Here is a 9060-nt window from a genome sequence, read left to right as displayed (position 1 = left end):
TGGGGGTCCCCAAATTGACACGTAATAGGTTTGGGACCCCCATTTGATTAATCTCAGGGACTCGTATTTGATTTTTTTTTTATATATAAATCAAGATTCAAGAGATGTATTCGTCACATACATACACAAGACATGTAGTGAAATGAAGGTGGCCATGCCCGCCTTGATTGTGCAAAAAATACAAATAATAAAATAGAATAGATAATAAAATTATAAAAAGTACTAAGATAAAATACAATACAATGCTAAACTTAAGAATTAAAGGTAATGAGTTCTATATACAATACAATATACAGTTATGTTTTATTTTTTTTAAGTGATTTTTTTTTTTAAAGTGACCTGTTTGATTGATTGGTTGAACATTTTATTAACAGATTGCAGAATGGGTACATTACATTTACATTTAGTCATTTAGCTGACGCTTTTATCCAAAGCGACTTACAAGTTCTGTACGACAAGTCATCAGGAAGGGCACAACTCTATCAGCTGAGTAACAATGTTCATCAAAGTGTTGAGTGCTAGTACAGTGTAGCATGACAGTAAGGTTAGTTAGGGTTGTATATATTCATTTTTTTTCAGGGTACAATACAGTACGGCTCAATACAAACAATTGCAGACCAGAAAAAGACTTTCGTCTTGTTTACATCAGGGTCCCCCATTTTCAATTCATCAAGACATTTATGACATACATGACATACAGGTATACTGTTTCATCAAGACATTTATGACATACAAGACATATACACAATATACAGTACTGTTTGAGCTGTAAAGGAATGTGAATCACTACCCACTTTCAAAACCACTCTCAAAGAACACCTACGGGAGACTGCAATTCGAAACTGGCCCCTGTAAATGTCCTAACCCAACCCCCTCCAATGTACAGTAAATTACCTAGTATGGTTTTGTCAATATTCCAATGTGCAGTTTTGCTTGTACAGTTGTACAGTGTTTTTAGATTAGATTGTACTTTATTGTCATTATATTTGCATACAACGATATTTGGGACTCAAACCTAAGGTGCAGTAATAAAATCACAAGTAATAAAAGAGAAACATAAAATCCTATATACAGAAACATTAAATGCTATACAATAAGACAATGTTACAACATATACAATATGTTGTATATATACAATATACAAAATAACAACAATATACAGAATAGCAATACACAAATAACAATCACAGTGTCAGACGGTAGCGTGTGGATATTGCACCGTGGATATTGAACATCAGGATGTTGCACAGTGTGGGAGGTTGAATTGTTTAGTGGAGGTGAATTATTAGTGCATGTTAGAGTTCAGGGTGGTGATGGCTCTGGGGGAGAAACTGTCTCTGAGCCTGTTTGTTCTGAGAGCGGCTGAGAGGAAGTATAGAAAGTCACGCCTCACTGCTGACATCAACATATATCACAAGTTCACAACCTCTTGTTAACATTCTCCAAAACCATTACTAATGCCAAAGCTTCTTTCTTTCACCATAGGATCGAGGCCTCTGCCAAGAACCTTCGCAAACTGCATGCTACCATGTCCTCCCTCCTCACTCCCCCCCCCACCCCCTCCTCCCTCATCTTTCTCTGCCGAAGACTTTGCGATCTTCTTCAAGGAAAAAGTGGAGAACATCCGCAAGCTCCTTCTCCCAACCCCCACCCATTCCAAATACTGAATCGAGAATCTCATCCTTCACCCTGTCATCTTTCTCTCCCATTACAAAAGCCGAGACCCTGACACTGGTAACGTCGAACCGTCAGACTACATGCCAGCTGGATCAGCTACCCTCCCCACTCCTCCAGACCATAGCACCAGACATCCTCCCATTCCTAACTGCAACCATCAACTCCTCCCTCAACTCTGGGCCCTCGCAGGAATGGGAGTGGCTGGCTCTGCGCTGACATGGCTGACATCATACCTCAATGACCGCTCCTACCAAGTGTCATAGAGAGGGACCCTGTCGGCCACCCGCCCCCTGCGGACGGGTGTCCCCCAGGGCTCGGTTCTAGGACCCCTTCTCTTCTCCCTCTACACTAAATCACTGGGTAACATTATCACGTCTCATGCCTTCTCATGCCACGTCTCACGTCTTATGCCGATGATACTCAACTCTTCCTCTCCTTCCCTCCCTCAGATATCCACGTCTCTGAGCGGATCTCGGCCTGTCTGTCCGACATCTCTGCCTGGATGACGACCAACCATCTCAAACTGAACCTAAGCAAAACAGAATTGCTCCACCTGCCGGCCAAATCCTCCCCCCTGACCGACCTTTCCATCACAGTCGAGGATGCAGCTGTGACCGCGTCCCCGACTGCCAAGAACCTTGGTGTTGTCCTCGACGACCAGTTGAACTTCTCTGCTCACATCGCAGCGACAACCAGAACCTGCAGATTCCTCCTGAGCAACGTCAGAAGGATCCGCCCCTTCCTGACAAAAGAAGCCACCCAACTCCTCGTCCAATCAACAGTCATCTCCCGCCTCGACTACTGCAACGCACTGCTTGCTGGCCTCCCGGCTACTGCCACCAAGCCTCTTAAACTCATTCAGAACGCAGCGGCCCTACCGAAACCTACCGAAGTCAGCCCATGTCACCCCACTTCTTAGGGACCTGCACTGGCTCCCCATTGCTGCATGAATCCCCTTCAAGGCCCTCGACCTGGCATACCGTGCGGCAAAGGGAACTGCTCCCGCCTACCTCCGGTCAATTGTCTCTAACTACACACCCTCAAGACCCCTATGCTCTGCATCTTCTGGCCGTCTCAGACCCACTCCTATCCGAGCTCTGGGAGGGTCATCAAGGAGAAGCCGCCTTTTCTCAGTCCTTGCCCCACAATGGTGGAATGAACTACCCACCCCAGTTAGGACAGCCGAAACCCATCCAATATTTTGCCGTCGACTAAAGACGCACTTCTTCAACCATTATCAAAAAAAAAGAATAAAAAAGAAAAAAAAATATATCTAACCCTAAACAACCTTACTATCATGCACTTGTCCTAATAAACTAACCTACACTGTAGCACTCAACACTTTGATGAACATTGTTACTCAGCTGATAGAGTTGTGCCCTCCCTGATGACTTGTCGTACAGAATTTGTAAGTCGCTTTGGATAAAAGCGTCAGCTAAATGACTAAATGTAAATGTAAATGTAAATGATGCACCTGTAACGCCTGCCCGATGGCAACAGGTCGAACAAGTGGACCTGTAAGAGTAAGAGTTAGGTAAGGTCAAGCAGTAGTCTGACCAGTTTGTTTTGTGATGTTTGTAGTCTTGTTTTTAGGGCATTTGAGGTGCTTTGGTACCATGAGATGCAAGCATAGTCGTAGTACCCTTGAATGAGTGCTCCTGTTAGAGTCTTCAAGGTATTCTAATTCTTGTTTACCAGAGAGGAGATCCGGTACAAGAATCTTGTTCGTTGGTTGACTTTTTTTATTACATTGGTTGCCATTTTGTCACAGGAAAGATTTGCCTCTAGGATGGAACCCAGGTAGGTAATTTCATTTTTCCTTGTGACAATATTGTCACCCACTGTAACAGAGAAGCTGTTGGCCTTGCTGAGTTTGTTATTTGATCCAAAGAGAATGGACTGTTTTACCCAGGTGTAATGATAGTTCGTTATCAGCGAGCCAGGTGCAGATTCTGCCAAGTTCGGAGCTGAGGGATATTCCAACCTGCTACTTGTCCCTGTCAGAGACCAGCAGGGCTGAGTCGTTCGTGAACAGGAACAAGTTGCAGTCACAAGCTGATGACATGTCATTTGTATAAATTAACGGTCCTAGTATGCTTCCTTGTGGACCACAGCTCACTGGGAGGGGGGGGGGGGGACAGTGTACTGTTCACCTCCACCATCTGTTCTCTCACCTGAATGAATGAATGAATGAAAACTTTATCAATACACACAATTGTTAAGGGGATGCAGACCTGAGAAAGACGTTTGTCTTGTTTCCATCAGGGTCCCCCATTTTCAATTCATATAGACATTTATGACATACACAACATACATGACATATATTTAGTACTGATACATTTGTGACATAAACGGTATTCAAATATACAGTACTGTTACCCCTAGATCCTGACAGAGTATATACATATGATGGGGATGGGACTGTACATTAGGAGGGGGTGGGTGGGTGGGAGAGAAATATACATACGGCGGGGAGGGAATATATACATGCGGTGGGGAGGAGACTGTCTATTAGGAGGTGGTGGGGGTTTTGGGCATTTACGGTGGCCAGTTTTGAATTGCAGCCTCCCGTAGGTGCTCTTTAAGAGCGGTTTTGAATGTGGGTAGGGATTCACATTCCTTTACAGCTTTGGGTAGGGCGTTCCACATTGATTGCGAAACGTGTTTAGTCCCTTGTTTGAGCCGAATCTGGGTTTAACATGATTTGTTGAGCTTCCTCTGGTGTAGTGGTTGTGGTATTCACTGACCTTTGGGAAGTATTTTGACATGTACATGGGTACCTTAGTCGTATAGTGTATCTTGTAGACCAGGCCCATTGCAAGTTGCTGTACTCTGTCGTCTACTCTAAGCCATCCTAGGTTGTCAAAGTGGGCAGGGTGAGGTGGGTTCCGGGGGTAAGGTCAAGTAGTAGTCTGATCAGTTTGTTTTGTGATGTTTGTAATCTTGTTTTAAGCGCCTTTGAGGTGCTTTGGTACCATGAGGTGCACGCATAGTCGTAGTACCCTTGAATGAGTGCTCCTGCCAGAGTCTTCAGGGTATTCTTGTTTACCAGAGAGGAGATCCAGGTAGGATTGCATCCAGCTCACTGATGAACTATCAAAACCAATTGCTTTTAGCTTGTCAATCAGAATGGAGTGATTGACAGTGTTGAAAGCCTTTTGGAGGTCCAGCATGACCATGACGCAGTATTTGCCCGCGTCCACCTCTTGTTTGATGTGGTCGTTCAAATAGAGAAGGCATGTGTCAGTGGAATGGGATGTTCTGAAGCAAGATTGGAATTCGTAGATTAGCTTTTTTCTACAAGGTACTTTTCGACCTGTTCGTAGAATTTTTTTCCCATAACTTTCGAGATGGAGGTAAGAATAGAAACAGGGCGGTAGTTGCCTGGGTCTAATTTGCTGCCTTTTTTGTGCAGGGGGGTCACTCTCGCAATTTTGAAGTCTTTGGGGACGTATCCCTGTTTTATGGAGAGGTTTATTATGTGGGTGATGACTGGGGTGATGGTGGCTGCTGAGTCTCTGAGGAATTTGGAGGGGATATTGTCATGGCCTGTAGTGTGTGTGTGTGTGTGTGTGTGTGTGTGTGTGTGTGTGTGTGTGTGTGTGTGTGTGTGTGTGTATGTGTGTGTGTGTGTGTGTGTGTGTGTGCGTGTGTGTGTGTGTGTGTGTGTGTGTGTGTGTGTGTGTGTGTGTGTGTGTGTGTGGTGTGTGTGTGTGTGTGTGTTCATGTGTGCTTGTGTGTGGCAAGATCAGTGTTCAGTGTTCTGATGGCCTGGGGGAAGAAGCTGAGTTGGAGTCTCTCTGTTCTTGCTGCATGTATGCAGAGGCGCTTGCCTGACCGCAGCAGCTTGAACAGGCTATTGTTGGGGTGGTGAGGGTCCTTCATTATTCTGCAGGCTCTGGATTTGCACCTCCTGTTGTATAAGTCCTGCAGGGGTGGTAGTGCAATACCCATAGTCCGCTCTGCTGAGTGCACTATTCTCTGTAGAGCCTTCCTGTCCTGGGCAGTGCAGTTGCCAAACCAGGCAGTGATGTTCCCAGTCAGGATGCTCTCCACAGCCCCATGAGGACTGGAGTATCTTCCCTGATACTCTGAATTTCCTGAGTTGTCTCAGGTGTTAGAGGTGTTGCTTCACCTTTCTTAACACAGTGTCTGTGTGTGTTGTCCATGTCAGGTCCTCTGTGATGTGGACTCCCAGGTACTTAAAACTGCTCACCCTGTCCACGATAGCCCCATTAATCCACAGTGACGTGTGTCCCCAGCTGTGTTCTCCTAAAATCCATGTTCAGCTTCTTGGTCTTACCAATGTTCAGGAGTAGACTGTTATCCTGACACCAGAGTGCTAGGACATCGACCTCCTCCCGGTATGCCTTCTCGTCATTGTCAGAGATCAGGCCCACCACCACTGTGTCGTCCGCAAACTTCACTATGGAGTTGGAGCTGAACCTGGCCACACAGTCATGTGTGTACAGCGAATACAGCAGGGGGCTGAGGACACAGCCCTGGGGGGACCCAGATGCTCAGGGTGATTGAGTTGGAGGTGTGTCCACCCACCCTGACCACCTGTGGCCTGTCGGTCAGAAAGTCCAGGATCCAGGCGCTCAGGGTGGAGTTCAGACCCAGATCAATCAACTTTTCAGCCACCTGTTTGTCCTGTATGCAAACTGCAAAGGGTCCATGGTACTAGATGTGGACTAAATGTGATTTAGTGCAGAATTCAGAAGTCTATAACCCTTTCACTGCCACACTACCAAATGGTTAACCCTTTCACTGCGACAATACAGAAGGTTAACCCGGTTAACAGTAAGAAGGTTAGTGTATTTTTTATTTCTTTTTTTCATTTCAGATATAATTTCGCTAGGGACCCCCTGGAACCCCCTCAAGGACCCCCTGTGGGTCCCCGCCCGGACCCCACTCTGAGAACCACTGTTCCTATAGATTTGAGCACAATGGATTTAGAAAAATAGAACCTTGGTAAATCCACTCATCCATTAGGCTAAACGCTACTGTACACACCGAGATGCAGAGGCTGGTGGGAAGGGTCGCGAGAGGGAGGGAGCTCCGATGTTTACTCAAGTGCATTCGTCCAGTGTTGTTAATCGAGTCTAAAGTTCAAGTTCAAGTTTTGTTTTATTTGTCATATAAGGTACATGTACATTACATGTACATCAATGTACAGTTTCTTCCCCTTTCGGATGTATATCTTTTTTTATGATCTATTTTTCTTACACAGTACCGTATATTTGTATGTCTTGTATGTCATAAATGTCTTGATGAATTGAAAATGGAGGACCCTTATGTAAACAAGACGAAAGTATTTTTCTGGTCTTCATCCTCTTAGTAGTTGTTAGTATTGAGCTGTACTGTATTGTACCCATTCTCCAATCTGTTAATAAAGTTTTCAATCAATCAATCAATCAATCAATCAATCAATCAATCAATCAACAGTGAAATGCTTGGTTCTGTTTGAGCCTCCTGAGATTATGCAGTAGACCTTTCTTTTATGCAAAAATGTGGTATGGATGTAGGGAAGCCCTATTCAGTGCTCCTCTCTCCTTTGACGGTCTCAACTGTGGTTAAATCCATCTTCGTGACAAGACGCACGGTGTACCTCCCCTCCAGTAAGCTGTTGAGAGGCTAATCCACCACGGCCCTCTGAAAGGGAACCTGCGGAATGTCCCACTCTCCCTCTCATTTGCGCTATTTACAGCATTTCAAAAGGTCACGCAACCGCCCGTTGTCTCGTGTATGACAAACACGAGATAAATTAGTCGAGGTGTAAATTCGGGGTCAGAGCTGAGCGGTCGTAGGCAGGGACGTGCACAGGACTTTAGAGGGGCAGGTGCTCAAAGGCTGAAAAGGGCACTGGGCCTGTGCGAGTTTCGAAGCGAAGGCGCTTAGCGTGCAAGCCTGATTTTTGGGGGCCCTTTTTGAACTATAATTAAATGTTTCTATCATCATCATCACCACCCCCGCCGTCTGCGGATAGGCACGCTGAGGAGGCCGTGCAAACTGCAATGGAATACGGGGCATCTCTCTCTCTTTACCTAATATTTTTATTCTATCCTGACATCTTTCAGTTGGAAGGGCAGTCTACAGATGCAGCTCTTAGGACTCTGAGCTCTGCTCTGCACTGCTACTGCAGTAATCATGCACCATTAACCTGGCAGTGCGGTTAACAAGGTGTTAATGACGCTGCACCCTTGCAGTAGAGGTGCGATTTTGAAGAGCTCGTTCTTGTATATGCGCAACGTAAAAAAAAAGAAATAAAAAATGGCATGAAAAGGGCTCTGTGTGTGCACGCGCCAGGTCGTAGGAGACTATAGTGATTCGGCCTCTCCTCTGTCCTGATTCTCCTAGATCTATCTGCAGCCTTCGACACAGTCAACCATCAGATCCTCCTCGCGGCCCTCGCAGGAATGGGAGTGGCTGGCTCTGCGCTGACATGGCTGACATCATACATCAATGACCGCTCCTACCAAGTGTCATGGAGAGGGACCCTGTCGACCACCCGCCCACTGCGGACGGGTGTCCCCCAGGGCTCGGTTCTAGGACCCCTTCTCTTCTCCCTCTACACTAAATCACTGGGTAACATTATCACGTCTCATGGCTTCTCGTATCATTGTTATGCCGATGATACTCAACTCTTCCTCTCCTTCCCTCCCTCAGATATCCACGTCTCTGAGCGGATCTCTGCCTGTCTGTCCGACATCTCCGCCTGGATGACGACCAACCACCTCAAACTGAACCTAAGCAAAACAGAATTGCTCCACCTGCCGGCCAAATCCTCCCCCGACCGACCTTTCCACCACAGTCGAGAATGCAGCTGCGACCGCGTCCCCGACCGCCAAGAACCTTGGTGTTGTCCTCGACGACCAGTTGAACTTCTCTGCTCACATTGCAGCGACAACCAGAACCTGCAGATTCCTCCTGAGCAACGTCAGAAGGATCCGCCCCTTCCTGACAAAAGAAGCCACCCAACTCCTCGTCCAATCAACAGTCATCTCCCGCCTTGACTACTGCAACGCACTGCTCGCTGGCCTCCCGGCCACTGCCACCAAGCCTCTTCAACTCATTCAGAACGCAGCGGCCCGCCTGATCTCAAACCTACCGAAGTCGGCCCATGTCACCCCACTTCTTAGGGACCTGCACTGGCTCCCCATTGCTGCACGAATCCGCTTCAAGGCCCTCGACCTAGCATACCGTGCGGCAAAGGGAACCGCTCCCGCCTACCTCCGGTCAATTGTCTCTAACTACACACCCTCAAGACCCCTATGCTCTGCATCTTCTGGCCGCCTCAAACCTACTCCTATCCAAGCTCCGGGAGGGTCATCAAAGAGAAGTCGCCTATTCTCAGTCCTTGCCCCACAATGGTGGAATGAA

Source organism: Notolepis coatsorum, assembly GCF_963971535.1.
Source record: "Notolepis coatsorum genome assembly, chromosome: 13".
Lineage (NCBI taxonomy): Eukaryota > Metazoa > Chordata > Actinopteri > Aulopiformes > Paralepididae > Notolepis > Notolepis coatsorum.
The sequence above is the reverse complement of the archived record's forward strand: the minus strand, read 5'-3'. Positions refer to the sequence as shown.